Consider the following 26,911-nt stretch of genomic DNA (forward strand, 5'->3'; position numbering starts at 1 on the left):
TTCCTTCAGATAGATGTTCCCCTTAGATGTTCCTGGTGCATGTTGTCTCTCTCCTCCTTTATAGTCCTCTTCCGCCAATCCCAACTCTGCTACCCACACGCCGAGTACGCTGCTCTCCTCCAATCAGGAGCAGGATCAGCTCCTGCAGGTCATCACTCAAGTTGGCGAGAGACAGCTGCGTAGAAGCTGTTTACTCCTCTCCCAGCGCCATATTGTGGGAGAGCAGATGCATAGAATAAGTCTTAATTCCAGTAACTTAGTCTAGTCCGAGTTGCTCCCCACACTCTGGGTGTGGCTGTACCAGCTGGCATTTTTTTTGCTTCCCAAAGAGCCAGGCCAACCTTTGCTTTGTGAACCTGGGACCGGCAAGGGCAATGTCTCAACTCATGAGCTCCTAAGCCATCCCAGTGGCTATGGGAAGGTGGCCTGGGCACCCAGCAGCCCGGGCCTGTGGAGAGAGACAGCAGCTGCATGGCCGGAGGCTGGAGCTTGCTGGAAGCCAGCAGCCAACAGCCTTCCAGGGACCAAGAATGTAGTTCTTCAAGTCTGCACCGGAGCAACACACCAAAGCATCTCCTGGCTCCCAGATGCCAAGCTGTGAAGAAAGCCCTCAATGCTGGCTGGCAGGTCCCCGCTCTGTCACACACGCAATAGAAGAAAAATGAGGAGGCTTTCTCTGAATGCCCCCCGGGTCCCCGGGCCCCCAGGCCCTCAGGAAGCTGCTCCAAGCGTCAGAGAAAATGCCACATTTCAGTTGAACAAGGAGACAAAAATAACGTGGAACGATAAAAAACATTGCAGACTCCAGGACGTGTGTGGGTGGAGACGCCTTCGCACCTGGAGCACTCCTGAGACCTCGCCCACACCAACCCAGCCAATACTGGGGGTGGTGACGGGGAACGTGGGCATCCTTTTACCCCTCCCTGAGGTTAACTAAATGTCCAGTTGGGAAGTCTCCTTCCCATATGAGCAGAGGTTCAAATCCCAGCTGCTCCACTCTGATCCCGCTCCCTGCAAATGCACCTGGGAAAGTAGCAGAAGATGGCCCAAGTGCTTGGGCCCCTGCACCCACATGGGAGACCCGAATAGAGTTCCTGATTCCAGATTTCAGGCCTAGCCCAGCCCCTGCCATTGTGGCCATTTGGGGAGTGAACCAGCAGATGGAAGACCTCTGTGTGTGTGTGTGTGTGTGTGTGTCTATAATTCTCTCTCTCTCTCTCTCTCTCTGAAATTCTTCTTTCCAAATAAATAAGTAAATCTCTTTTTTTTAATTTAAAGAAAAACGTAATTGAAAATCTGAAAAACAATTCCTAAAAGATCAGCTTTTCCAGAAAACTGTAGCTACACAATGCATTACGTCTATTGTGTTAAAACGTGCATTAGACACAAATACAAAAACCATGAAACAAGCCACCGTTCTTCAACAATTTGAGCAAAGATAAAATGCCTAAGGAACCACATGGATGACTTGCCAAGGATGGGCTGTTTACTTTAAGCACCATTTTAAAAAAAGAGAGAGCACAAATGGATGAGTGTGTTCAGTTATACACACTGAATTGAACCTTTGGCACTAAGAATCAGAGCATCTTGTCACATAGCATTAACACATATTATAAAAGTGCGTAGTGTCAAAGGAATAGAACCACCAGCATTCAAAAGCAGCTTTGTCGACTAGGCAATAAAACACTCTACAGCACGTCCCTCTGTTGTCCATCACTGAATACACTGGTAGCAACTTTGAAATGAAAAAGTAAGAAAAGAAAAAAAGAAGCTGCAACCCCTTTTATTTTCTGTTCAAAATCAAACAGAAAACAAACATCAATTCTGTTATACACTAACATCTTCAAAGTACATCATTTGTACAAGAGAAGGACTAAAAACAAAAATGTGTTTACAGAGATACCAACATTAGTGAGTGAGTGTGCTGCCTCTCACACAGCTTTCCGGTGGTACTCAGGGGGAGTACTCACTGGCGCTACACAAAGTTGCTGAATTCTTTGCCAGGTACTTTAGGAAATCATGAAGATAATTCAGTAACAAAGCAAGGCTCTTCTCATCCAGAGGTGTATAGGCCAGCGTCGCTCCAACTCGCACAAATAATCGCAGCAGATGTGGCGCTCCATACACCTGGGACATTGGTGCGTCAGGATGATCTGCGAGGATTTCAGCGTACTGTGGTCTCTCAAATGTATAGAGCAGCTGAGTGCCCAGCATTACGTTGAAGTATTCTTTTATCCCTGCCACAACTTCATTAACAGCGTATTCCTTATTATCTGTGTTTCCACGAGATTTATCATAATTTGCATAATCCTCCAAAATGGAATCCACATTCTTCTTCGCAGGAAGATAAAACAGCTGTTTTTGTCTTGTAATTAAGTCCCAATCATCAACAAGCCATGGTTTGAGCTCTTCAGGAATCTTTAACTTCCACTCTGTTCATGAATGTTTCTTCATTTGCAACAGCAGGATCTACACGGGCCCTTTTCTTCCGAGGAGGCTGAGGGGTCTCACTAGTACTGCCGCCATCTCCATTTCCAGGTGTTTTCTGTTTGTTCTTTTTGGTTTTCACTTCTACATTTTTCTGTTGCAGACCAGATGTCTTCTTTCCTGGAGCAGCCCCTCTCATCTTCCCCTCTGCATACTGCTCCTGGTTGGCCTTCTGAAGTTCTCGCTGTTTCTGCAGATTGGTGTCCACATATTTGAGTACTCTGCTCTCTGGAACCCATTCATCCCAATTTTTATTCCAACCACTGTAATGTATAAAATATTTCACTTGTTTGTCCTTTATAGCAACCTTTACACACTTTGCTTCATAAAGAAGAGGCCCATGAAAGCACAATACTCGCTCACCCTCCTGGAATTTAGGCTTTGGGTCCTGCTTGGGGGCCATTTATAAGTGATTCACCGCCGCCTCCTCCTTCTCCCACCACCCCCGACTACCGCCCCCTACTCTCTAGTAAATCTTTTTAAAAAACAAAAGCTGAGGGGAGGTTGATGCCAGAGCTGTGGCTTAGTAGGTAAAGCCCACTGCCAGCCATGCCGGCATCCCATATGGGTGCCGGTTTGATTCCTGGCTGCTCCACTTCCAATCCAGCTCCATGCGAATGCACCTGAGAAGGCAGCAGAAGATTCTCTAAGTTCTTGGGCCCCTGCCACCCATGTGGGAGACCTGGAGGAAGCTTTTGCTTCTGCCTGGCCCAGCCCTAAGTGTTGTAGCCATTTAGGTGAGTGAACCAGCAGATGGAAGATATCTCCTCTCTCTCTCTACCTCTCTCTGTAACTCTTTCAAATACATAAAATAAATCTTTTTAAAAATTCATCCCCATAGTATTATAGAATAATGGACAAAATCCAGGAGGAAATTCTAAGATAGTAGAAGAACCTAGTGGGTGATGTGTGGGGAGCAACTCGGACTAGACTGTTACTCGAATTAAGACTTATTTTATGCATCTGCTCTCCCACAATATGGCGCTGAGAAGTGAGGAAACAGCTTCTACACAGCTGCCTCCAGTTCAACCAATAAACAGCAGGACCTGCTCCTGATTGGAGGAGAGCAGCGTACTTGGTGTGTGGATAGCAGAGTTGGGATTGGTGGAAGAGGACTATAAAGGAGGAAAGAGACAACATGCACCAGGAACATCTAAGGGGAACATCTATCTGAAGGAACACCTGTGCAGCCCCCGAGAGAGCCGGCCGGCGGTGTGCCGCTCCCCCGCGGAAGTGGGGAAAGTGGCCAGGGGGAACCGCCCTTCCACGGAGGTGGAAGGGACGGCAGCCAACCCGGGAAGAACCAGCAGCAAACCCGGGGAGGGCCGAGCAGACGAAAGAACAGCGCAGGGTCCTGTGTCATTCCTCTGCGAAGAGGGGGAGCAACATAATGGTGCCGTGACTCGGATATGAAGCCTAGGCAGGGTCTTGTGTCGTTCCTCCACGAAGAGGGGGAGCGACAGTGATGGTGACCAGACTTCAGGAAACCTCTTGAAGAATACCTTAGCTACCTGTGTCCCAGCGTTCTGAGTACTGGTCCCGGCCGACGGTGTCCAGCAAGAAGGCCTCGCCGACTCCTGAGGAAACTGATAACTCAGAGAATCCCCATGTGCTCCGCGGAGCAAATCAACTTGCAGGGACAACGGCCCCAGCCTCAGGACCAAGGTGGGCCCGGGGTAGTATGAAGCCCACCAGTTCGCCTGATGCCAGTCATTGGTTCAGGGTCAGCCTTGTGCCCTGAGCAGCCCAAGCAGGCGAATTTTGTCATTCCTACTTGGAATGCTGGGCAAAGAGCCCCAGCCCCTTCCTCTGACGTCCTAACAGGTGGAGGAAGAGCCTGGGACATTTGCCACCAGGAGGGAAGTAGCCTGAGAACTGGCCCCACAGCTGGCAGAAATGCTAAATCGTGAAGATACTATGGAAAATTGATGCAATGGCTCCTGAAAAACTTGAACCTAGAGTTGCCGCAGGGGCTCACCGAGGTATTTTCACACCCACATTCATAGCAGCATCGCTCAGAAGCAGACAGAGGCCAAAGCAAGCCAAGTGCCCATCAACAGATGATGGGCTAGGGAGTGGGCATTTACCCTGGTGGTTAAGACACCCACACCCCGCAACACAGTAGCCGGGCTTAATTCACAGGGTCAGCTCCTGACTGCAGCCCGTGTAGCCCCCAGGAGGCAGGGATGATGGCTCAAATAATTGGGTCCCCGTGGTGGGGGAGACCTGGGATTGGTTTCTGGCTCCTGGCTTTGGGCTGGTTCAGCCTTGGCCACTGCAGGCATTTGGGGAGTGAACAGGCAGATGGGAGCACTCTCTATCTCTCTATATCTGCCTCTCAAATAAAATTAAAAAAAAAAAAACAGGTGAGTGAATGAACATAATATGGTGTATATGGATAATGGAATATTACTCAACCCTTAAAAAGAGAGAAATTATGACATGTCGCACAATATGCATGAAATTTGAGGACATTATTTGTAGCAGGTAAAGCCGCTGCCTGCAGTGCTGACATCCCATAGGGGCGTCGGTTTGAGTCCCAGCTGCTCCACTTCCAATCCAGCTCCCTGCTGTGCCTGGGAAAGCAGCAGAACATAGCTCAAGTCCTTGGGCCCCTGAACCCACGTAGAAGACCTGGAAGAAGCTTCAGGTTCCTGGCTCAGATCAGCACAACTCCAGCTGTTGTGGCCACTGGGGGAGTGAACCAGCTGATGGAAGACATCTCTCTCTCTCTCTCTCTCTCTCTCTCTCTCTCTCTGCCTTTCTGTAACTCTGCCTTCCATAAATAAACATTTTAAAAAGTCTTGTGCTTTCCCATACACACAGCTCACATCATCCTCACGGCTGTGTGGTCCACAGAAGAAGTCATTGCCATTGGCTCCCAACAAACAAGCCAAGTGGAACCTGCACCCCAGCGCCTTTCTCTGAGTCAAGTGAGGCCCTAGGGGTGCCCAAATCTGAGACTGTACCCCTGTGTGACCCAGCCCAGCCCCTGCCTTCCACACAGCTCTGCCCCAGACACCAGGAACTTCTGCACCTGCACGGTGCCTGGGCCACACCCGTGGACTTGGTCTGTCGCTCCCCCTCTTCGTGGAGGAACGACACTGAACCCTGCGCTGTTCTTTTGTCTGCTCGGCCCTCCCCGGGTTTGCTGCTGGTTCTTCCCGGGTTGGCTACCGTCCCTTCCACCTCCATGGAGGGGCGGGCCCCCTGCCACTTTCCCCACTTCCGCGGGGGAGCGGCACACCGCCGGCCGGCTCTCTCGGGGGCTGCACAGGTGTTCCTTCAGATAGATGTTCCTGGTGCATGTTGTCTCTCTCCTCCTTTATAGTCCTTCCACCAATCCCAACTCTGCTACCCACACGCCGAGTACGCTGCTCTCCTCCAATCAGGAGCAGGTCCTACAGTTTATTGGTTGAACTGGAGGCAGCTGTGTAGAAGCTGTTTCCTCCTCTCCCAGCGCCATATTGTGGGAGAGCAGATGCATAGAATAAGTCTTAATTCGAGTAACTTAGTCTAGTCCGAGTTGCTCCCCACATTGGTCATCAAACACAGCCATCAAGATTGCATGCTCTGTTCCTGCCTCATGCTTTGCTGCCTTCATACCATTCCCACTTCCGCATCCCCACCCAGCTGTTCTATGGCAAGCAAACTCGACTCCAGGCTCCACGCTAAACGCCATGATGGACCACGTTGGTGGGAAACTTGCTAATGTGCCTCATCTGCGCATAGTCTCCTGTTCCTATGTCCCTAAAGCGGCTCTCCCACATCCTGACCTTCAAGCTCCAGCCAGCTCACCCACACAGCCTGCCTTCTCTCTCCTGGGTCTCTGCTTCTCTCTCTCTCCCTCTTCCTCTCACTGTCCTTTGTTCTCAGCTCCTCCAGTCGCTAAACACACCCAAGGATCCCCCATGCATCCACAATTACATAAACACATTTCTCCATCTGTAGTTCCCTCCTGGTTGTCCCTGAAGCTCTCTTTCCCTTCACCAAGCAGCTCAGAAGAGGTCTCTGTGCTCCTTGTCCCCACGTCCTAACCTTTCCAGCCACAAACACTCCAATGGAAACCTTCAGTTCAAAAATGGCATTAACTAAGGCCAGCGTCACCTGCAGCGTAGGCATCCCATACAGGCACCAATTCAAGTCCCAGCTGCTCCACTTCTGATCCAGTTCTGTGCTATGGCCTGGGAAAGCAGTGGAGGATGACCCAAGCACTTGGGCCCCTGCACTCGCCCAGGAGACCCGGAGGAGGCTCCTGGCTTGGATCAGCGCAGCTGTACCTGGCTCCTGGCTCCTGGCTTTGGATCAGCCCAGCTGCAACCATTGCGGCCATTTGGAGAGTGAACCAGCAGATAGAAAACCTCTCTCTCTGTCTCTCCCTCCCTCTCTCTGTCACTCCATCTCTCAAATAAATAAATCTTTTTTTAAAAAGGCACTAACCACTGGTTAGGACATCCATGGCCCCTTTCAGAGTATTGGGTTCAATACCCCGTACGACTCCTGACTCCAGCTCCCTGCTAATGCAGACCCTGGGAGGCAGCCATGATGGCTCAAGCGGTTGAGTCCCTGACTCCCATGTGGGAGCCCTAGATTGAATTCTTGGCTTCTGCCTTCTGCCTAGCCCAGCCCTAGCCATTCCAACCATTAGGAGAGAGTTCTCTCTCTGCCTCCCCCCTCCTCCCCACAGTCCTTCCCACTCTGTCTGTCTCTCAAATAAGCAAACAAATCAGTTTTTCAGTACAATAGATTGTTCCAATCATGCTCGACCTGAACTCCCGTGTCACATGGTGTGGTCTCCTTGGCATCACCTGTCCTCAGCCCTCTCTGACCTCATCCAGCCCTCCCTGAGGGGCTGGGGTGCGGTGCAGCATCATTCATGGTCCTCCTCTCTCACCATCCTAGTTTATCCAGTCCTGCTCATGTAGGAGAGTTAACGCACCAGGTCTGGGATCCTCCAAACCCATGCCTTCCAAAGAAATGTCTCACTGGCCCCTGCCTGGCTCCTGGGAGAAACCATTACTCTGTGCCCTTGGAGCACCCTCGCCGGTGAGACAGTCTATTCTCCTGGGACCCTGTGCCACACCACAGAGCTGGTGCTAAGGACCTGATTTAAGGCAGAGAGACTGAGTGGTTAAGACACTGCAGTATGCTGGAAGTGTTAGGAAGTGGAGTCGTGTGGGCACCCGTGCCTAGGCGACCCGGACACGCAGGCTCTGGAGAGAGTCCCCAGCCGGCAGCCCTGGGGGAGAAGGAAGCGTGGTCAGCTAAGTCCCCTAGAGAGGACACTGAAAGCTGGTGCCCAGTCTCCCCCACGCTCTGTTCTCACACCTTTGGTGGCTCCTCGCCTCCGTTCACTGGAATCACCATCACCTTGAGTATAGCAGGTGTTTCTCACCTTGAGTGCAGCAGGTGAGCCCTCCTGGTGAGAGCCTGAGGGTCTCTCGGGACCCCCCCGACACAGTGCATCATGGCACCAAAAGTCCCATACATGCGGCCCCAGCACCAATGCTGCACGGGCATTGCAGCCAGGATATGGTGACAGTGAGTTCCCTTCTCCTCATGCTCGGCTGCAACCCCGGCCAGCTAAGCCAAAGCCAGGAGCCGGGAACTCAGTCCAAGTCTCCAACATGAGTGGCAGGAACACAGTGACTTGCCTCCCAGGGTTTGCATTAACAGGGAGCTGGAATCAGAAGCGGTCTCTTGATATACAGCTCGGACACCCCAATATGAGACATGGACATCTTATCCAGTAGGCTAAATGCCTGCCACTGGCATGTTTTCCATTCATTTTCCTACAGACAGTGCAAGATCGATAGTATCGTCTCCTTCTATAGTAGATGAACTTGGGGTTTAAATATTACATGAAATAATCACTTCAGCACGGGGCAGGGCGGCTGGTGTGCTGAGCCTCAGAGGGTCCCAGTCCCAGTCCTCTGAGCTGGAGGAAGTCACAATGAGATCATTGGAAGAAGAAGGAAAGCACAACCTGTTTTGAGGGGGCTATCTCACAAGAGAAGCTGAACTTTTGACTCCGGTTTCTGACTTTCAGGAAATGGACCATCTCCCAGATCAAAGCAAGAATCGTGACCCAGTGATGCAATGATTTCCTCCGCTCCTTGTTCCAGGATTTCCTCTGGATGCACACAAGGCCTGGATAGAAGGATCTGTGCTTGCTGCACCTCTCGGGGAAACCCTCTCTAAAATCTCTCAGAAGAAGTTGGTCAGATTCCACCACCCACCAGGGAGACTTTTTAGTGGCCAGTGTTAGTGTGTAGTAACAGCTACTACAGTAATGTCATCATGAGTAACAATTACTGCAGTAATAGTGTAACAGTTACTACAGCGATGTCAGCTTAACAGTTGCTACAGTAATGTCAGCATGAGTAACAGTTGCTACAGTAATTCCAGTGTGAGTAACAGTTGCTATAGTAATGTCAGTGTGAATAACAGTTGCTACAGTAATTCCAGTGTGAGTAACAGTTGCTATAGTAATGTCAGCATGAGTAACAGTCGCTACAGTAATTCCAGTGTAACAGTTGCTACAGTAATGTCAGCATGAGTAACAGTCGCTACAGTAATTCCAGTGTAACAGTTGCTACAGTAATGTCAGCATGAGTAGCAGTTGCTACAGTAATTCCAGTGTAACAGTTGCTATAGTAATGTCAGCATGAATAACAGTTGCTACAGTAATTCCAGTGTAACAGTTGCTACAGTAATGTCAGCATGAGTAACAGTCGCTACAGTAATTCCAGTGTAACAGTTGCTAATGTAATGTCAGCATGAGTAGCAGTTGCTACAGTAATTCCAGTGTAACAGTTGCTACAGTAATGTCAGCATGAGTAACAGTTGCTACAGTAATGTCAGCATGAATAACAGTTGCTACAGTAATTCCAGTGTGAGTAACAGTTGCTATAGTTATGCCAGCATGAGTAACGGTCGCTGCAGTAATGCCAGTGTAACAGTTGCTGCAGAAATGGAGTAATGATGTGACGGGGAGGGGGAGGGGAGGAGCACAGGAGAAGTAACAATGAATCACTGCTAACTGACAGGCCCTGTGCATTTCACTTCAACTAACACACAGATTATCCCTTTAAGATAACTACTAGAAGCAATAGCTCTTCTCTCCTCTCTCTCTCACTCTTGCTCTCGCTCTTGCTCTCTCACTCTGCCCCCCATCTCTCTCTCTCTCTCTCCCTCTGCAATTCTGCCTTTTACATAAATAAATACATCTTTTAAAAAAGCAAATGAAGGAAAAACACATGTTACAGAGACATGGATGAGGGGAAGATTTCTTGTCTGAAATAACACAAGAAAAGGAGACATGAAGCAACAGTTTTAAAGCAGAACAGAGGTCAAAATAAGACTCAGCTGACACTGAATCCTGTTGGTTTCAGGGAATCTGGAAATTCAACGCCAAAGTCACCATGGACTCTCGTCAACATTACAAACAGAGACAAACTCCAAGTGGATTAAAGATATAGTCAACCTAGAGTTCTATACTAGTGAAAATATGTTTCAAAAAATAAAGGCAAAATAAAGACCTCCTTCAGAAAAAAAAAAAAAAAAGAATGCATCAAAGACTTTTTCCATAAGTAAGAAGCCAGAAGAATTGAGCAGCAGCGTATTTATACCACAACAAATGTTCGAGGAAGCTCTGGAGGCAGAAAGAAATTGATACCACATGGAAAGCCGGGCCTCCACCAAGAAATGAAGACAATCAGAAATACGTGAGTGAGCATAGGAGACGTTGTTCTCATTAGCAAGAGTAACAACAATGTAATGTGGCATGGATAACACATGTACAAGTAAGAAATATGACAAGCATAGCAAGGCAGGGAAGGGAGAGAGATAAGGACACTGTCAGGATGTGGAGTGGTAAACCAAAGAGGCAGCAGTGAAGCCTGAAGCAACTATCAACATGATAAAAACAAAGGGCACTAGACAGCACAGCCCTCACGGCCTCACCTCCTAGCTGTGAGCAGAACTTCCTCTCTGCCCAGAGACTCGGGGAGTAACAGCCCCCACCTAATCCCAGCTGCACCTGCCACCCAGACTCCAGGATCCTCACCTCTTGAAATGCCTGTTTTTGTGCTTTTTTTTTTTTTTTTTTTTCAAAAGCAAAGATCAGGAGAGAAATCTCTCATTCTCTCTTGAGTTTTCCAAAAGCAGGACAGGATTTCACAACTTCACAGGAGCTGAGGACTAGAGCAAAGGAGGAAAAACCTGCAATTAATGCCCGGAGACCCAGAAGGTGGAGTCCCCTGATCTCAAAACTCGGGAGTGGGCCGGCGCCACGGCTCACTAGGCTAATCCTCCGCCTAGCGGTGCCGGCACACCGGGTTCTAGTCCCGGTCGGGGCGTCAGATTCTGTCCCGGTTGCCCCTCTTCCGGGCCAGCTCTCTGCTGTGGCCCAGGAAGGCAGTGGAGGATGGCCCAGGTGCTTGGGCCCTACACCCCATGGGAGACCAGGAAAAGCACCTGGCTCCTGGCTCCGGGCGGTGCGCCGGCCGCAGCGCGCCGGCCGCAGCGGCCATTGGAGGGTGAACCAATGGCAAAGGAAGACCTTTCTCTCTGTCTCTCTCTCTCACTGTCCACTCTGCCTGTCAAAAATAAATTAATTAATTAATTAAAAATTAAAAAAAAAAACTCGGGAGTGTTTGAATAACCACCACGTCACATTGATGGGGATAAAGGTGCCTGCACAATGCCAGCATGCTATAGCGGAATCCCAGTCTGAGTCCCGGCTCTCTGCTTCTGGTCCAGCTCCCTGCTAATGTGCTGGGAAGTAGCAGATGATGGCAGGTGGAGCTCCTGCCACCCCTGTGGGAGACCTGGGTGAGGGTCCTGGCTGCTGGTTTCAAGCTGGCCCAGACCTGGCTGTGTGGCTATTCGGGGAGTGAACCAGCAGGTGGAAGATTTCTCTCTCTCTCTCTCTCTCTCTCTCTCTCTCTCTCATCTATCTCGTCTCCTATTAAGAAATTCTTCAAAAAGAAAATGCAGTGCTACAGGCTGGGAGAAAATGTTCTCAAATCACACATCTGACAAACAGCTTGGATCCATAAAGAATTCTTCCAATTCAGTATAAGGACAAGTAATTCAATTTTCCAATGGGCAAAATAAATATAGCCAGTAGGCAAAATAAATAAATACAGATATTTCACTAAAGCAGTATTATAAATGGCAAAAATAAAAATCTATGAAATAGTGCCTCCATAGGGAGATAATACTGAGAGTTGAAATGGCTAAAATTAAAAAGCTGACAATCCCAAGTTGTGCAGAGGGTATGCAGAGATGAACTTTAACACTACTGGAGCCGGTGCCATGGCGCACCGGGTGAATCTTCCACCTGCAGCACCAGCATCCCATATGGGCACCGGTTCTAGTCCCGGCTGCTCCTCTTCTAGTCCAGCTCTCTGCTATGGCCTGGGAAAGTAGTGGAAGATGGCCCAAGTCCTTGGGCCCCTGCACCCATGTGGGAGACCCGGAAGAAGTTCCTGGCTCCTGGCATCGGGTTAGCGCAGCTCTGGCCATTGCGGCCATTTGGGAAGTGAACCAGTGAATGGGAGACCTCTCTCTCTGTCTCTCTCTCACTGTCTGTAACTCTACCTGTCAAATAAATAAATAAAATCATTAAAGTGTATATATATATATATATAAAAAATTACCAACAGGAAGGCAGCTACAGTTTCTTAAACAGTAAACCCCTCACATGACTCACTCATTCCATGCCAACATATTTACCCCAAAGAAAAAAAAAAAGTCCATGGAAACCCTTATTTCAGTTCACCTGTGGAAAGATGGATAAAGAAAATGTGGAATATTACTCATCCATTAAAAAGAATGAAATCCTGTCCTTTGCAGGATAGAACTGGAAGTCATTGTAAGTGAAATAAGCCGGATAAAGAAAGTCAAATGTTCACACCTATACTTGGAAATAAAAAATTTAAAAAACTGTCAATCTGAACTTAGAATGGTAAGTACTCCAGGCAAGGCAGGGTGTGGAGGAGGGCTAGAGGGAGACTGGGTGACAGGTGACAAAACGCAACCAGACACAAGTCTCAGGTTCCAGTGCCCCACAGCACCGTGGGTAGCTGCCGTCCGCAACAACATATGAGGACAGGAGCTGGCAGGCTCCAAACGCAAGGACAAGGAAATGGAAAAGCCATTGCCTGTTTGACTCTGTGTATTGAAATGCTACTGTGCATCCCATAAAAAAAGTACAGGAATTACCTATTCATCAAAAATCTTAAAAATTAAAAACTGTTAACCTAGACTCGGCATCTCACTCCTCCCCCACCAACACCCTCATAACAGAGCTCCTGTGGCAGAACACTGCAGGCCCACTCTAGCCACCCAGTGTTTCTGCGTTTTGACTGCCAGAAGAGCTGCAGGGTGGGGGGATATCCCCTGGCCTTCCCACTGATCGTGCTCAGGTTTTCCACGTTCCTCTCCACACTGTCAATGGCCCCCAAAAGCAACTGACTGTCTTGTGGCCCCCAAACTCCTCAGGTAACCACCTGAGGGATTGCACCTGCTAGTGTGCCGCCTCCCCCCAGCACCCACCTCCATTCACTTCAACAACAGGACCACACAATCCCAAGCCAGGGACATAGAGCTCCACCTGCCATCAGTGAGGCAGTCTTCACGGCCGATGGTCACGCACGATCCATCTTCAGAACCCAATTTTAGGTTGGGCTTCCTAGGGCCTTTCTGGTACCCAATATCACGTGTTGGAATCACCAAAAACTCAATCTCTAAGCTCTGAGGTGCGTGGGTTTAGTAGGAATTGCTCTCAGGAACCACATCTGAAAGAGTGAGGGGGAGAAAACCGGGCAGAGGAGGAGACAGGTGATTGCACAGATCATGAAGACTTGTGGATACAGAGCAGTTCTTCAACGTTCCCCCATCTGGAGACCAGAGGCATGGGTCTTTCGACCCTCGTCCTGGGGAGAGCTTTAACCTCGTAGTTCAGATGCCCATATCTCTTGCTGGAGTTCTGGGGTTCAGTGTCTGGCTACAGCTCCCCAAACTCAGCTTCCTGCTAATGCAGACTGAGAGGAAGCCGACGATGGCCCGAGGAGTTGGGCTCCTGCCCTCCACACAGGAAAACCAAGATTGAGCTCCAGCTCCTGGCTTCAGCCTGGCTCCAACCACTGAGGGCATTTGAGGAGTGAAACACAAAATGGAATCTCTCTCTCTCTCTCTCTCTATATATATATATATATATATATCCCCTCTCTTTCTCCTCTCTCTCTCTCTCTCTCTCTCTCTCTCTCTCTCTGTCTCTCTCATCAATGAATAAAACTTAATACATATAAATATGTGTATCCCTCTCTTTCCATCAACCAGTTATTGAATGCACGCTGCCACAGGGAGTGGGTAACCCCGGGCAGGGCAGAGGGTGAGTGCCTGAGAGACGCTGAGCTGAGAGCTGGCAGCTGCGGCAGGAGTGCCTCAGTCGTCAAGGGCATCTGGGAGGCACACAATAACCCCCTACACCCACTGTGCCCATAGTGACATCAGTAAAGCAAGGCGAGTAGGCTTGTAGCTGTTTCCCAAGTGGTTTCGATTCACGCTCACCAGTACTTCCTTCTCCCGGCCCAGGGCTCTGCCCACTGAGGATTTATCGCACCCAGTGAAGAGTTTAGACCACCTTAGACTTACTAAGAACAAGGGAAGACGAAACGGCAGGAAAGCTCAGCCCAATCCGGTGGAAACATGGGATCCAACCTACTTCCCTGTCTATCTGCACAGGCCACAGAAGAACCCCTAACCTTGCTCAAAGGGAGCTCAGTGCTTAGATACTATTTAAAACAAGGCTGTATATTAATAGTTGACACTGATTGAGTGCTGCCCTTGTCAGATGCTGTTCCAAGTGCCCGGTATCTCTGTGTGTGTAACATGTATACAGGCAGTAACTCCACGGACAGGGGTGCTCCCAAACACTCATGGAAAATGAATAAGATGCCAGCGCCATGGCTCACTAGGCTAATCCTCCGCCTAGCGGCGCCAGCACACCAGATTCTAGTCCCGGTCGGGGCGCCGGATTCTGTCCCAGTTGCCCCTCTTCCAGGCCAGCTCTCTGCTGTGGCCAGGGAGTGCAGTGGAGGATGGCCCAGGTGCTTGGGCCCTGCACCCCATGGGAGACCAGGAGAAGCACCTGGCTCCTGCCATCGGATCAGCGCTGTGCACTGGCCGCAGCGCACCGGCTGCGGCGGCCATTGGAGGGTGAACCAACTTCAAAGGAAGACCTTTCTCTATGTCTCTCTCTCTCACTGTCCACTCTGCCTGTCAAAAAAAAAATGAATAAGTTTATTTTGCTGCAAAAAAAAAAAATCAAAATGCGTCCATGGGGGAGGGGGGTTGGTAATAACACATTTTCCGTGAACTTTTGGAAGACCCTTTTGTATGCATGGATTTCAAAAATGTTTGTACCAAAATAAATACAGTTTTTAAAGATGTACTTTATTTATTTGAAAGAGTACCAGAGAGAGAGAGAGAAAGAAATCTTCCATCAACTGATTCACTCCCCCAAATGGCCACAATAACAGGGGCTGGGCCAGGCCGAAGCCAGGAGCCTGGAATTCCATCTGGGTCTCCCACATGAGTGGCAGGAGCCCAAGCACTTGGGCCATTTCCGCTGCTTTCCCAAGCACATTAGCAGGAAGCTGAATGGGAAGCAGAGCGGCTGGGACTTGAACCTGCTCTGAAATGTCACAAGCAGGGGCTTAACCAGCTGGGCCACAAGGGCTCCGAAGTATTTTAATTGCACTCTCCAGAAACTTGTTGAAACACTCGTACTTACACACTTAGACACACACACTCCCGTTCATTCAGCCCTCAGAGCAGCCCCCAGTCCACCAAGAAGGCAGCAGACTGCCGAGAGGTGAAATCCGCTTGCCTTGCATTTCATGTCAGACAATTAACACCTAAACATTGCACTCATGCTTCCGTGCACACTTTGGAGAGGGCAGACCCAGAGTGTTGCGGTGGATTCTTTCTGAGAGGAGGAGCGTGGTGGGGGCAAGAGGCGCGGAGTCGCCACACAGACCCCAGGAGTCAGGTGAAAGCAGGCCAGAGGAGAGCAGCCTGCAGACTCGTTTATTTCAGTTGCTACAGCAGCTTATATGGCCAAGGCAGCCAATCCAGTCAAGGGGCAGTCTATGTCCTAACCAATCACAGCCTGTTGCCAGGCAGTTTCTGTTGCCAGTGGCCATCTTGGCATGGCCTTCTCATTCCACCACACCAGAGGATCACGCAGATATGACCATTACTGCACTTGTGTGTCATGAAGATTCTGGATCTGGTCCTCGCCCACCGTGTGGACAGCTGGGTCAGAACTCCAGTGTGACTGCCTCCCAGGCACTTCAATGTGCAGGATCACTCATGCCTCTGGCTGCCCAGAGGAAGCTCCTGGATTTACAGCATGGGGGACACAGCAAGTTAGGTGGCAGATTTATCACTCTATGCAAAATGGCGCCTAGTTTAAAACTTTTAAATTGCTTCTGAAGTTTTCTATTTAATACGGTTTACACAGACTGGGGACCAATTGAAACTTCAGAAAGTAAAACCAACCAGGAGCGGGCACTGTTGGCTGCCCTCAAGGCAATTGGACCCCATCTCTGTCAATCATAAATTTCCTCTATAAATTATAAGTCCTGGAAAATAATGATTTCTCCAGTCCCATGTGTCCATGACAAAGAATGCCAATGGCAGTGACTACAGATCCATACACTAAATAAAACTCTGCCAATAACTGAAGCAAAACATGGCTTCTAATAAATTACTATGCAGCATTAGCAGTTATTCCCAACATTGGGACTGAGAAAAATCAACTGAGGGATCTATTTAAAAATATTATCCAGGGGCCAGCGCTGTGGTGTAGCGGGTAAAGCCGCCACCTGCAGTGCCACATCCCATATGGGCACCAGTTCGAATCCCAGCTGCTCCACTTCCGATCCACCTCTCTGCTATGGCCTGGGAAAGCAGTGGAAGATGGCTCAAGTCACCGGTGCCAGCCGCAGCGGCCATTGGAGGGTGAACCAACGGCAAAGGAAGACCTTTCTCTCTGTCTCTTTCTCTGACTGTCCACTCTGCCTGTCAATAAATAAATAAATAAATAAATAAATAAGATGGCTCAAGTCCTTAGGTCCCTGCACCTGCATGGGAGACCCGGAAGAAGCTCCTGGCTCCTGGCTTTGGATCAGCACAGCTCCAGCCATTGCAGCCAATTAGGGAGTGAACCAGCAGATGGAAGACCTCTCTCTTCTCTCTCTGCCTCTCCTTCTCTCTCAGTGTAACTCTGCCTTTCAAATAAATAAATAAATCTTTAAAAAATAAAAATGATAAAAACAATCTCCAGCCTAGGTGACCAGAGAACACACAGGGCTCCGTGTATTGACTTTTAGATAAACAATGAATAATTGTTTATTATAAGCATGCCCCATGCAATATTCATTGCTGAATCATGATTTTCTCTGTGGCTTTGGGAAGTACCAGGATGTGTGAGAACAAAAAAATAAGCAAAACTGAAGTCAAAAAATGATGCCCACCTGCTGCTGTCTCTACTTACCAGCTGTGCAGCCTCGAAAAGCTACTTACGCTCTGTGAACCTCAGCATTTATTTTGCTCATGATATTTGGTGCACTCTCTCTCAGAGCAAGGTCCTCGGCCAGTCGCTGGGACGTAACAGTGAGGAAAGCAGGTGTGATCCCACTCTCACAGGAAGCACAATGTGCAAGCAGCCGTCTGTAGCACAGATCTCACATCCAAGGATCCAGCCCATCACAGACAGGAAATGTCCAGGGAAAAACTAAACTATATGGCGTAAGACCAATTTACATAGCAGTTGCATTCTATTAGGCATCACGGGTAACCTAGAGATGATTGAAGGTGTGCAATGTAGGTTATATGCAAATACTAAACCGCTCTATATAAAGAACTGTGGTTGTGCTGTCCAAGGGTTGTCCCTGCAGAGACAAGGGACAGCCGTATAACAGACAACTAGAAATGCCGATACTGTGAATGAAGTAACCAGGATGCGTGATGTGGGCGGGGTCATCTGGCCCTCATGGTCCCAGGAGCTGTCTCTGAAAAAGACAAGAAAGCTGAGAAGGCAACAAGCGAGGGAAATCCATTCCAGACAGCAGCACCAGCAAAGCCACAGGCCTGAGCGTGTTATCTGCCGCTGACTCCCTCTCTCCCCGGGTCCTGGCATATGGGGCCTTGCTGATCCCAAAGAGGCTGTCCCTGCCAGGGTTAGCAGTCCCCACAATATCAAACTGTGCACACTCTTCACACACAAACCAGCCCACACCCCAGTCACCTCCTCCATCGGGCTCCAGCCTCGCTGAACTCACGTGTAGGCTTCCAGAAGGTTCTAGCGGGTTCCTGGGACGTTCTGTGTAGATCAGCACATCATCTGCAAAGAGAGACGACTGCATTTCTTCCTCTTGGACCTGTAGGTCTTTTCTAGGCTGTTTCTTGTGCTGTGGCACTGGCTGGAACTTCCAACTTGATGTTGAGTGATGAGGACGGACATCCATCCCTTCCCCCACCTTAGAGGGGAAGCACCATGAAGTACACTGTTAGCCTTAGATGTTTCTCATCAACGCCCCGAATCAAAGTGAGGAAGTTCCCCTCTATGTCCACTTTTCTAAGAATTTTTCTTTTTACCATGCATGCATATGGATGGATATAGGTTTGGGCAAAGACTTTTTCTGTAAGCAGTTGATTGTTCAGCTTTAGCCTGTTAATATGGTGAGGGCAAATGACATTGGTTGACTTCCAAACGTTGAACCAGCACTGTCTCCCAGGTTACATCCTACTTGGTATCGTGCATAATTCTTTTAATAAACCGGTGAAGTCTCTCATTTTCTACTTGTCTGGTTTTGGCATCATCCCAGTTTGGTTTGGGGAGTAGTGTGGTCACAAACAATCGCAAAGTGTTCCTTTGCATTTTCTGAAAGAGATTCAGTAGAACTGATGGTAATTCATTCTCGAACACTTGGAAGAAGTATCTAGTGGGCCAGCGCCACGGCTCACTAGGCTAATCCTCCGCCTTGCGGCGCCAGCACACTGGGTTCTAGTCCCAGTCGGGGCACTGGATTCTGTCCCAGTTGCCCCTCTTCCAGGCCAGCTCTCTGCTGTGGCCCGGGAGTGCAGTGGAGGATGGCCCAAGTGCTTGGGCCCTGCACCCACATGGGAGAGCAGGAGAAGCACCTGGCTCCTGCCTTCAGGTCAGCATGGAGGGTGAACCAATGGCAAAAAGGAAGACCTTTCTCTCTGTCTCTCTCTCTCACTGTCCACTCTGCCTGTCAAAAAAAGAAAAAGAAAAGAAAAAAAAGTATCTAGTGAAACTAAAGGATCATGGAGATTTCTAGTTTTTTAGGAGATAGCTAATTTAAATTTCAACTTTAAGATATAAGACCAAACTATGTATGTCCTATTGGGTGAGTTGTGGAAGTCTGTGTTCCATGAGAAACTGGTTCATTGCCTCTAAGCTGTCAATCCAGTGAGTGTCGAGTTATTTACAACATGATATCTCAGCCGCGTGTTCTAGACCAGGTTTCACCACTGATACTCATCATTTGTGCATTTGTTCTTCTTTGTCAGTCTTCCAGGAGATGTCTCAGTTTTTATTGATCTCTTCCAAGAGTCACTTTTTGCTTCATCTATTTTAGTCTATTATTTTTCCATTTTCAATTTCACTGATGTCTGTTCTTATTTCTTCTCTTCCTTTTTTCTGATTTTTTTTAACGTCAGAGTTCTTGAGATGGGAGCTTAGATTATTGATTCATGGCGCTTCCTTCTTCTAACGCGTGTTAGAATGATGTAAATGCCCCTCTCAATACAATTCGCCCACAATTGTGTTTGCCTTTGCACTCAGCTCTCAGTGTATCTTCTGTCTCCTTTGAGATTTCCTCTGTAAGGCACGGGGTTTTTACAAGTGTGTTGTTGAGTTTCCAAATGTTTGGAAATCGTCCGGCTGTCTCCCCTCATTGACTTCGAGTTTGACTGCATGACATCAGAATGTGTACTGTGCATGATTTTAATTATTTTAAATTTGCTGAAACCTGTTTCACGGCACAGGATACAATCTCTCTTGGCAAAGTTTGTGGCCCTGAGAAGAACATGGATTCTGCTGTTGTTGGACAGAATATTCGATAAATGTCAAGGACAGCATGTTGGCTGATGGAGTTGTTGAGTTCTTTCATATCCTCGCTGATTTTCTGTCTCGTTGTTCTGACAATACTCGAGAAAGGGACTTTGAAGTCTGCAGGTGTAGTTGGGAATTTGCTTCTCCTTCCAGCTCTGTCAGGTTTTGCTTCACATATTCTGCAGCTGGGCGAGGGTGGCTATTTCCTCTTGGTGCAATCACTATTCATCATGTCTACGGTCTGTCTTGGGGCAGGCATTGACCTAGCAGTTGGAATGGCACTTGGGATGCCCACACCTCATGCTGAAGTGCCTGGACTCAGGTCTGAGCTCCAGCTCCCTACAAACACAGGCGCCCCGGGAGGCAGTGGCGATGCCTCAAGTGGTTGGGTCCCTGCCACCCGCTGATTGAGTTCCTGGCTCCAGACTGCAGCCTGGCCCAGCCCCAGCTGTTGTAGGAACTTGGAGAGTGAACTGGCGGATGGGAGCACTCTCTCTCTCTGCCTTTTGAATTAAAAAAAGGACAGTGTGTGTCTCTGGTCATTTCTTTATTCTGAAATTCATTTTCTTCTTTTTCAGACAGCCATACCTGTTTTCTGCTGTGTGCCCACACTCTTTCCCGTCATTCTGCTTTCAAACTGCCCAGATCATTGTGTTGAAGTGTGCCTCTCATTCACAGCGTAGAGTGGAGTCCTGTTTTTAATCCACTCCACCAATCTCTGCTCTATGTTTTCTGCATTAAGCCTATACTTAACATTATTATTGGTGTGTTAGGGCTTCAGGCTGCCACTTCATGGATTGTTTTCTGTTTTTCATTTCTGTTTTCTTGCTTGACTGTGGATTACTCAAACTTTTTACAGATTCTCTTTTCCATAGACCTTTTTTTAATAGCCAGCTCTGTTTAACTTTTTTGCATGTGGCTGTTCTGGCATTGCACTATGTGTTCATAACCTCCCAATCTACTCATGCTGTTATTTTATCGAGCACCTATGTCTTTATAAGTCAAGTGCCCTCCTCCATCTATGACATCATTGCCCTAAGCTGTTTATGGCCACCCCACATAAAAGTATGGCCCCACACAAGCTTGGTTTGGATGTCAAGACTGCTGATACCACACATACAGCCCAAGAGAGAATTAGAAGGTGGGTGACTCACATAATGAAACCAACAGAGACAGGTTTGCCTGGTGGCTCGCGGGTGGGGCGAGAGTGGGGATTCCTACGTGTGTAATTCCTCCCTCCTCTGCTCCAAAGGAGAGAAAACCCAGGCTTTCCCATCAGCTTTCCCAGATGTGGGGCAGAAGAGAAAGAAGGAGCAGTGAGAGGTGTCAGGCATCAACCATCAGAACACTGGAGTCGGTTTCTGACACAGCACAGGTATACAATTTGTCTCAGACTTACCTCTGCATGAAGTAGACATTGTCTATTGCATCATTTTAATTTCCTCCTCATTGTTTCTTAATTTGCTGAGCTATTTTCTTAGTGGTTGCCATGGGCTTTACAGGTAATATTCTAACGTATAACAATCTAGTCCAGACTAGCATTAAATTTCCACAGGACGCAGAAACTGTGCTTCTATAAACTCCATTTTCTCCCTCTCCCCCTTTGTGCTATCATCACAGAAATCCCATCTTTATTTCTGCATGCCCTTAAACACGGATCTGTAGTTATTGCTTTATGTTGTCCTTCAAACCAGAAAGGGGGGAAACTGGAAAGAGAAGAGCCCATTGCTGGGGTCCTCGGGACTTCCCTCCAAGAGCTGTGTACGTGGAAGTGAGCAGCCATCCCCTGTCACCCACTTCAGCTGGAAGGAGCCCCTTTGGCATTTCCCATAGCACAGGTCTCCTAGCCACTGACCAAGGGCGCCCCCGGCTTTCGTTTGTCTGGGTGCCTTAACTTCTCCATTTCAGAAGGATGGTTTCTCACCGTGTGCAGTTTTCTTGTTTGACAGAACTTTCTCTGTCACTTCCATCTTCCTACTCTCAATCTTCTCTTTGTCTTTGCTTCTGATTGTGCTGTACCCCCATGTGGATCTCTGTTTACCAGATTTGAGACTCACGGACCGACTTGGACATAGAAATCAATATTCTTCAACAAACTTAGACAAGTTTCCATCCATTGTTTCTTCACACATCCTCTCCGTCTATTTGACTTGTCCTCTGTGAGTCCTACTTCGCATCTTGTGTGTGCTTGATGGTGTCCCACAGGCCTCTTGGGCTACATTCACTTTTCTTCACCCTCTTTGATTTCCATCCCCTAGATCACATATTCCGATCTAGCTTCAAGTTCACTGGATCTTCTGCCGGCTCAGATCTGCTGGTGAGCCTCTCTAGTGAACTTTTCATTTCAATTATCATAGTTTTCAACTCCAGAACCAGTGGGAGATTTTGCAACCAATAATTCCATCTCTTATTGATTTTCTCTGTGGACTGAGACGTTGCTCTGATATTTTGCTTGAGCTCATAGATGTAGTTTCTTGGTTCTTGTAACATATTGAAAATACCTAGTGTCTTCAGTAAGTGCAATGCTTAGACTTCTCGGCTGCTTTTCCCCTATATAAAAGGGTCATATTTTCTTGTTTCTTTGCATGCATTTTAAATAATACAATGCAGCTACTATGGCAGTCAGATTCTCCCCACCACTGGGATTTGTTTCAGTTGCTGTTTGTTGCAGCCACGGCATCTTTGTTTAGGGATTCTCCTGAGTTAGTAGCATAAAGTGTGTATTCCTTGTCCTGTGTGGTCACAGAATTTTCTGCTCTGTGAGCGTAACGGGAAGCTAATGATAATGCATGGATTTCTTTAACCACCTGGAACCAATAAATGTCCTAGTGTTCAGCAAAGGCTTTTGTACATCTTTTGGGATGTGCCTTCAACACTTACCCCAGCAGGTGACAACTCTGCCTTAGCCTTCACTTTTCCTTCTTCAGAGCCTCATGGTCAACCAGAAGTGAGACCTTGGAGTTTCTCTCAGGTCTCTCCTGAATATGCATACATCCTGAGCAGGTGCGCAGCTCTGTGCATGCTGCAAACGTGTCTGAGATTTTCATATTCTCCTACGGACAGCTCGTTCTCCAGCTTTTCCTTCTGGGTTTTTTGGTCAGTTTGTTGTTTGCCCCAAATATTATCACGATCTCAGACAGCTGTGGTGTGAAACCATCACCAGTGATTGTCTTTGACAAATTCCCCTTGGGAAAAAGTTATGTGCCCTGGACAAGCTCTGAGTCAGATCAAATAAAGACAAAGCTTGTAAGTGGGAACCACCGGCCGGTCAGATGGTGACAGTCCTCTGGGAAGGGGACTTTGGAGAGGCTCCAACCCCACTCTGGCCTCTCCGGGGGTTGCTAGGCTGCTGGCTTCCTCCTTTATTTCGAGCTGCTGTTTTCCATGACTACTGCAGAGCTTGGGAGGAAAGATGAAAATCATACAAATTAAAAAGCAACACATATCGCTATTCCTATCAGATTCGTATGCTTTGTCTTGAATAAATGCTCCTCAGATTGTGGCCAGCTTCATCAATCTCCAGAGTTCTGAAAAGTTCATTTTGACGCTTGCTGACAATGTTCTCATTGATTTTGTAAAGGAGAGGATTCTCTGAGGCCTCAATCCCACCAGTCGCCATGACCTCCTCTTTGCATGCATTTTAAGCTGCATCAGAGGGGCCAGCGCTGTGGCATAGTGGGAAAAGCTGCCACCTGCAGTGCTGGCATCCCATATGAGTGCCAGTTTGAGTCTCAGCTGCTCCACTTCCAATCAAGCTCTCTGCTATGGCCTGGTAAAGCAGTAGAAGATGACCCAAGTCCTTGGGTCCCTGCACCTGCGTGGGAGATCTGGAAGAAGCTCCTGGCTCCTGGTTTTGGATTGGTGCAGCTCCAGCTGTTGTGACCAATCGGGGAGCAAACCAGCAGACCGAAGACCTCTCTCTCACTCTCTCTCCCTCTCTCTCTCTCTGCCTCTCCTTCTCTCTCTGTGTAACTCTGACTTTCAAATAAATAAATAAATCTTTTAAAAAGTGAATAAACTGTATCAGAGTTATAATTTTTGTGTCAACTGTCAAACACAAATCACAGAAGCCAGGGTTGTGGCTCAACAGGTTAAGCCACTACTTGCGATGTTCGCATCCCATATAGGATGTTGGAGTCCCAGTTGCTCCACTTCCAACCAACTCCCTGCAGCAGATGATGGCTCAAGACCTTGGGTCCCTGCTAGCCATGGCCCATGCTATACTTGGGAAACCAAAATTGAATCCTGGCTCCTGGTTTCAGCCAGCCCAGCTCTGGCAGTTGTGGCCATTTGGGGAGTGAACCAGTGGATGGAAGACCTCTTTCTCACTCTGCCCTTTGAATAAATAAATAGATGAATTTAAAATAGATGTAAAGCATAAAACTTAAGTGCAGTCTGCTACATGGAACCATTCTTCTGTTCACGCCGCTCTTTCCTGATGCTCTCGGATTTCTGCTCCTGTTACTTCCTGTTCAGCAAACTCCCCACAGCCGTCCTCTGAGGGTAGGTCTGCTGGCAACAAACCCCTTCACCTCGAATGCTTTGAGTTGCTCTTCAATCATAAGGACATTTTCACGGAATAGAAGGTTCTGGGCTGACAGTTCCTTTTCTCAGCACTTGACAAATATCGTTCCATTCCTTTCTGGTCTCTGTCACGTGGAATTCCACAAATCCATTCTCATTTGGGTTGTTTTCCCCTGCAGGAAAGGAGTAATTTTTCTCCCTGCTGTCAGGTTTTCTTCTTTGTCTTTGGTTTTCAGAAGCTTGAGTACAGAGTATGTCTTGGTGTGGATTTCTTTGGTTTGATTCTGTTTGGGATTCATTCAATTTCTTGATCTTTGTAGCTTTGGGGGCTTTGTCAAATTTTGGAAGTTTTAAAGCGTTGTTTCTTATAGAACTTTTCAAGCTCTGTCTTCTTCCTCCTCTCCGGGAATAATCATTCCATGAAAAAAAATCTTACTGGATTATGAATATCCTGCCAGATCAATGTAGTTAGTAGTTCATTCACAACTTGCACCCATAGTTGTAAGTGAAAATGGTGAATTTTTTATAGGTTTTTGAATTATGGGGGTTTTATTGTAGCCTTGTAAAACAGGTTGTGGAAATCTCCAAGTCTTTCCTATGTTCTAGAATAATCTAGAAAGCCCTTCCCGAATCCACTCAGACACGGCAGATGGAAGCCATCCGAGCACTTTGCCTGCCTGTTCTGTGGCACGTGGCCTCTGTGGTGTTCTGCTCCTCTCTGGGTAATTTTGGTGGCGGTCTTAGTGTGTGTGGGTCACTGTAACCAAGTAGCATAGCCCTCGGGTGACCTGCAAATCACAGGGCTGCATGCCTCACAGTCCTGGTGGCTGAGAAGTCCAGGGTCAGGGAGCTAGCAGATGTGGTGTCGGCTGAGGGCTGCCCTCTGGATCGCAGCCAGCACCTCTCACTGGTCTTTGCGGGGTGGAAGGGCTCAGGGCCCTCTGGGTGACTGATGTGGGCACTAAAGCCATTGGTGAGGGCTCCTCTCTCACAACCTCATCACCCCCAGGGGCTCCCACTTCCAACACCACCGCCTTGGGCACCAGCATCTCAACATGAGTTCAAGGAAGACACAAGTGTTCAAACTACAGCGATGGCTTATACTTCCTTCTAGAAAAGCATCTATTTCATGTATCCTCCAGATTTAATATCATTGAGTTACACGTGATAATACTTCTAATTGTTCTTGCCTCTTTTGTCTGTGTTAGGTTTTGTTTTCTCTCCCTTTCCTAAATCAAGCTTATTAGGGATTTGTATCCCGAATTGGTCTTTTCCAGAGAACAGCTTTTGGATATTTAATTTTTATATAAAAATTGTTTCTACTTTTATTTATCACTGCTACCCTTTTAATGTCATTAATTCAATTTTTAATCTTTGCCCATTTCCTTCTTTTTTTGCGCCCATATGGGATGCCAGTATTGTAGTCCTCCTTTTTGAAAAACAGATTAATTTTCCTTTCTTCAGATTTATTTTATTCATTTGAAAGACAGAGTGACATAGAGACAGGGACATACAGAGAGAGAGAGTCAGAGAGAGAGAGAGAGAGAGAGAGAGGGGTCTTCGGGGCCAGCACTGTGGCACAGAGGGTTAACACCCTGGCCTAAAGCACTGGCATCCCATATGGGTGCCGGTTCGAGTCCTGGCTAATCCTCTTCCGATCCACCTTTCTGCTGTGGCCTGGGAAAGCAGTAGAAGATGGCCAAGTGCTTGGGCCCCTGCACCTGTGTGGGAGATCGGAGGAAGCTCCTGGCTCCTGGCTTCGGATCGGCACGGCTCCAGCCGTTGCAGCCAACTGGGGAGTGAACAAGTGGATGGAAGACCTCTCTCTGCCCCTCCTCTCTCTGTGTAACTCTGACTTTCAAATAAATAAATACATCTTAAGAAAGAGATATCTTCAGTCTGCTGGTTCACTCCCCAAATGGCCACAACAGCCAGGCCTGGGCCAGGCAGAAGTCAAGAGCGGGACTCCAGCCTGATCTACTTGCGCCATCTCTCACTGCCTCCCAGTCACATTAGCAGGGAGCTGAGGTGGAAGTGGGGCAGTCGGGACTCCAACCAGCACTCTAATGTGGGATGCCAGCGTTGCAACCATAAGCTTCACCCGCTGTGCCACAATGCTGGCCCTTATTTCCTCCTTGTACGGGGCTCGTTTCTTTATCCTTATGACTTATGACACCAACTCTCACAGCTCTTCAAAGGCTGAGTCCAATTGTGATTCATTTTTGTGTCTTCAAACCGCCCAGCAGGGGTACAGCAGAAATGAATGAATGAGATGATTGCCCTTGGTCGCAGGGTCCTGAATATCTGCTCCTCAACAGCCACATGGCCGGGGTACCAAAAAAAAAAATGTGTGTGAGATGTGTACTTTTGTCTTTACTTTCCCAAGGTTCCTTTCCCAAGCATTAGCAGTTGGAACAAGGAAAAGACTGAAAACCCAGCAGTGCAAGGTCAGGTTAAAGTTCAAGGTTATGTTAAAATCTAAGGCCAGGTTAAAGTCCAAGATCATATTAAAGTTCAAGGTCAGGTTGAAATCCAAAAGTCAGGCTAAAATTCAAGGTCAGATTAAGTTCAAGGTTGGGTTCAAGTCCAAGGTCAGAATAAAGGTCAAGGCCAGGTTAAAGTTCAAGGTTGGGTTAAGATCCAAGCAAGGTCATATGAAAGTCCAAGGTCAGATAAAGTGCCATCAGGGACTGGAGGCCGTAGATCATGTCAGATCCACTGGCTCCAGCCCAGTTCATGGTC

The 26,911-nt window shown here is 48.0% G+C and overlaps 1 pseudogene across 1 annotated transcript; it reads right to left on the minus strand.

Annotated features, from left to right (window-relative positions):
• Positions 1–1,916: 1,916 nt before the first annotated feature.
• Positions 1,917–2,946, minus strand: LOC149122168 (mortality factor 4-like protein 1 pseudogene; annotated as a pseudogene). The gene has a single exon (XR_016221863.1). The product of XR_016221863.1 is annotated as a mortality factor 4-like protein 1 pseudogene (transcript).
• Positions 2,947–26,911: the final 23,965 nt, after the last annotated feature.

Source organism: Oryctolagus cuniculus, chromosome 15 (genome assembly GCF_051225735.1).
Source record: "Oryctolagus cuniculus isolate XC-2025 breed Fujian yellow rabbit chromosome 15, ASM5122573v1, whole genome shotgun sequence".
Classification (NCBI taxonomy): domain Eukaryota; kingdom Metazoa; phylum Chordata; class Mammalia; order Lagomorpha; family Leporidae; genus Oryctolagus; species Oryctolagus cuniculus.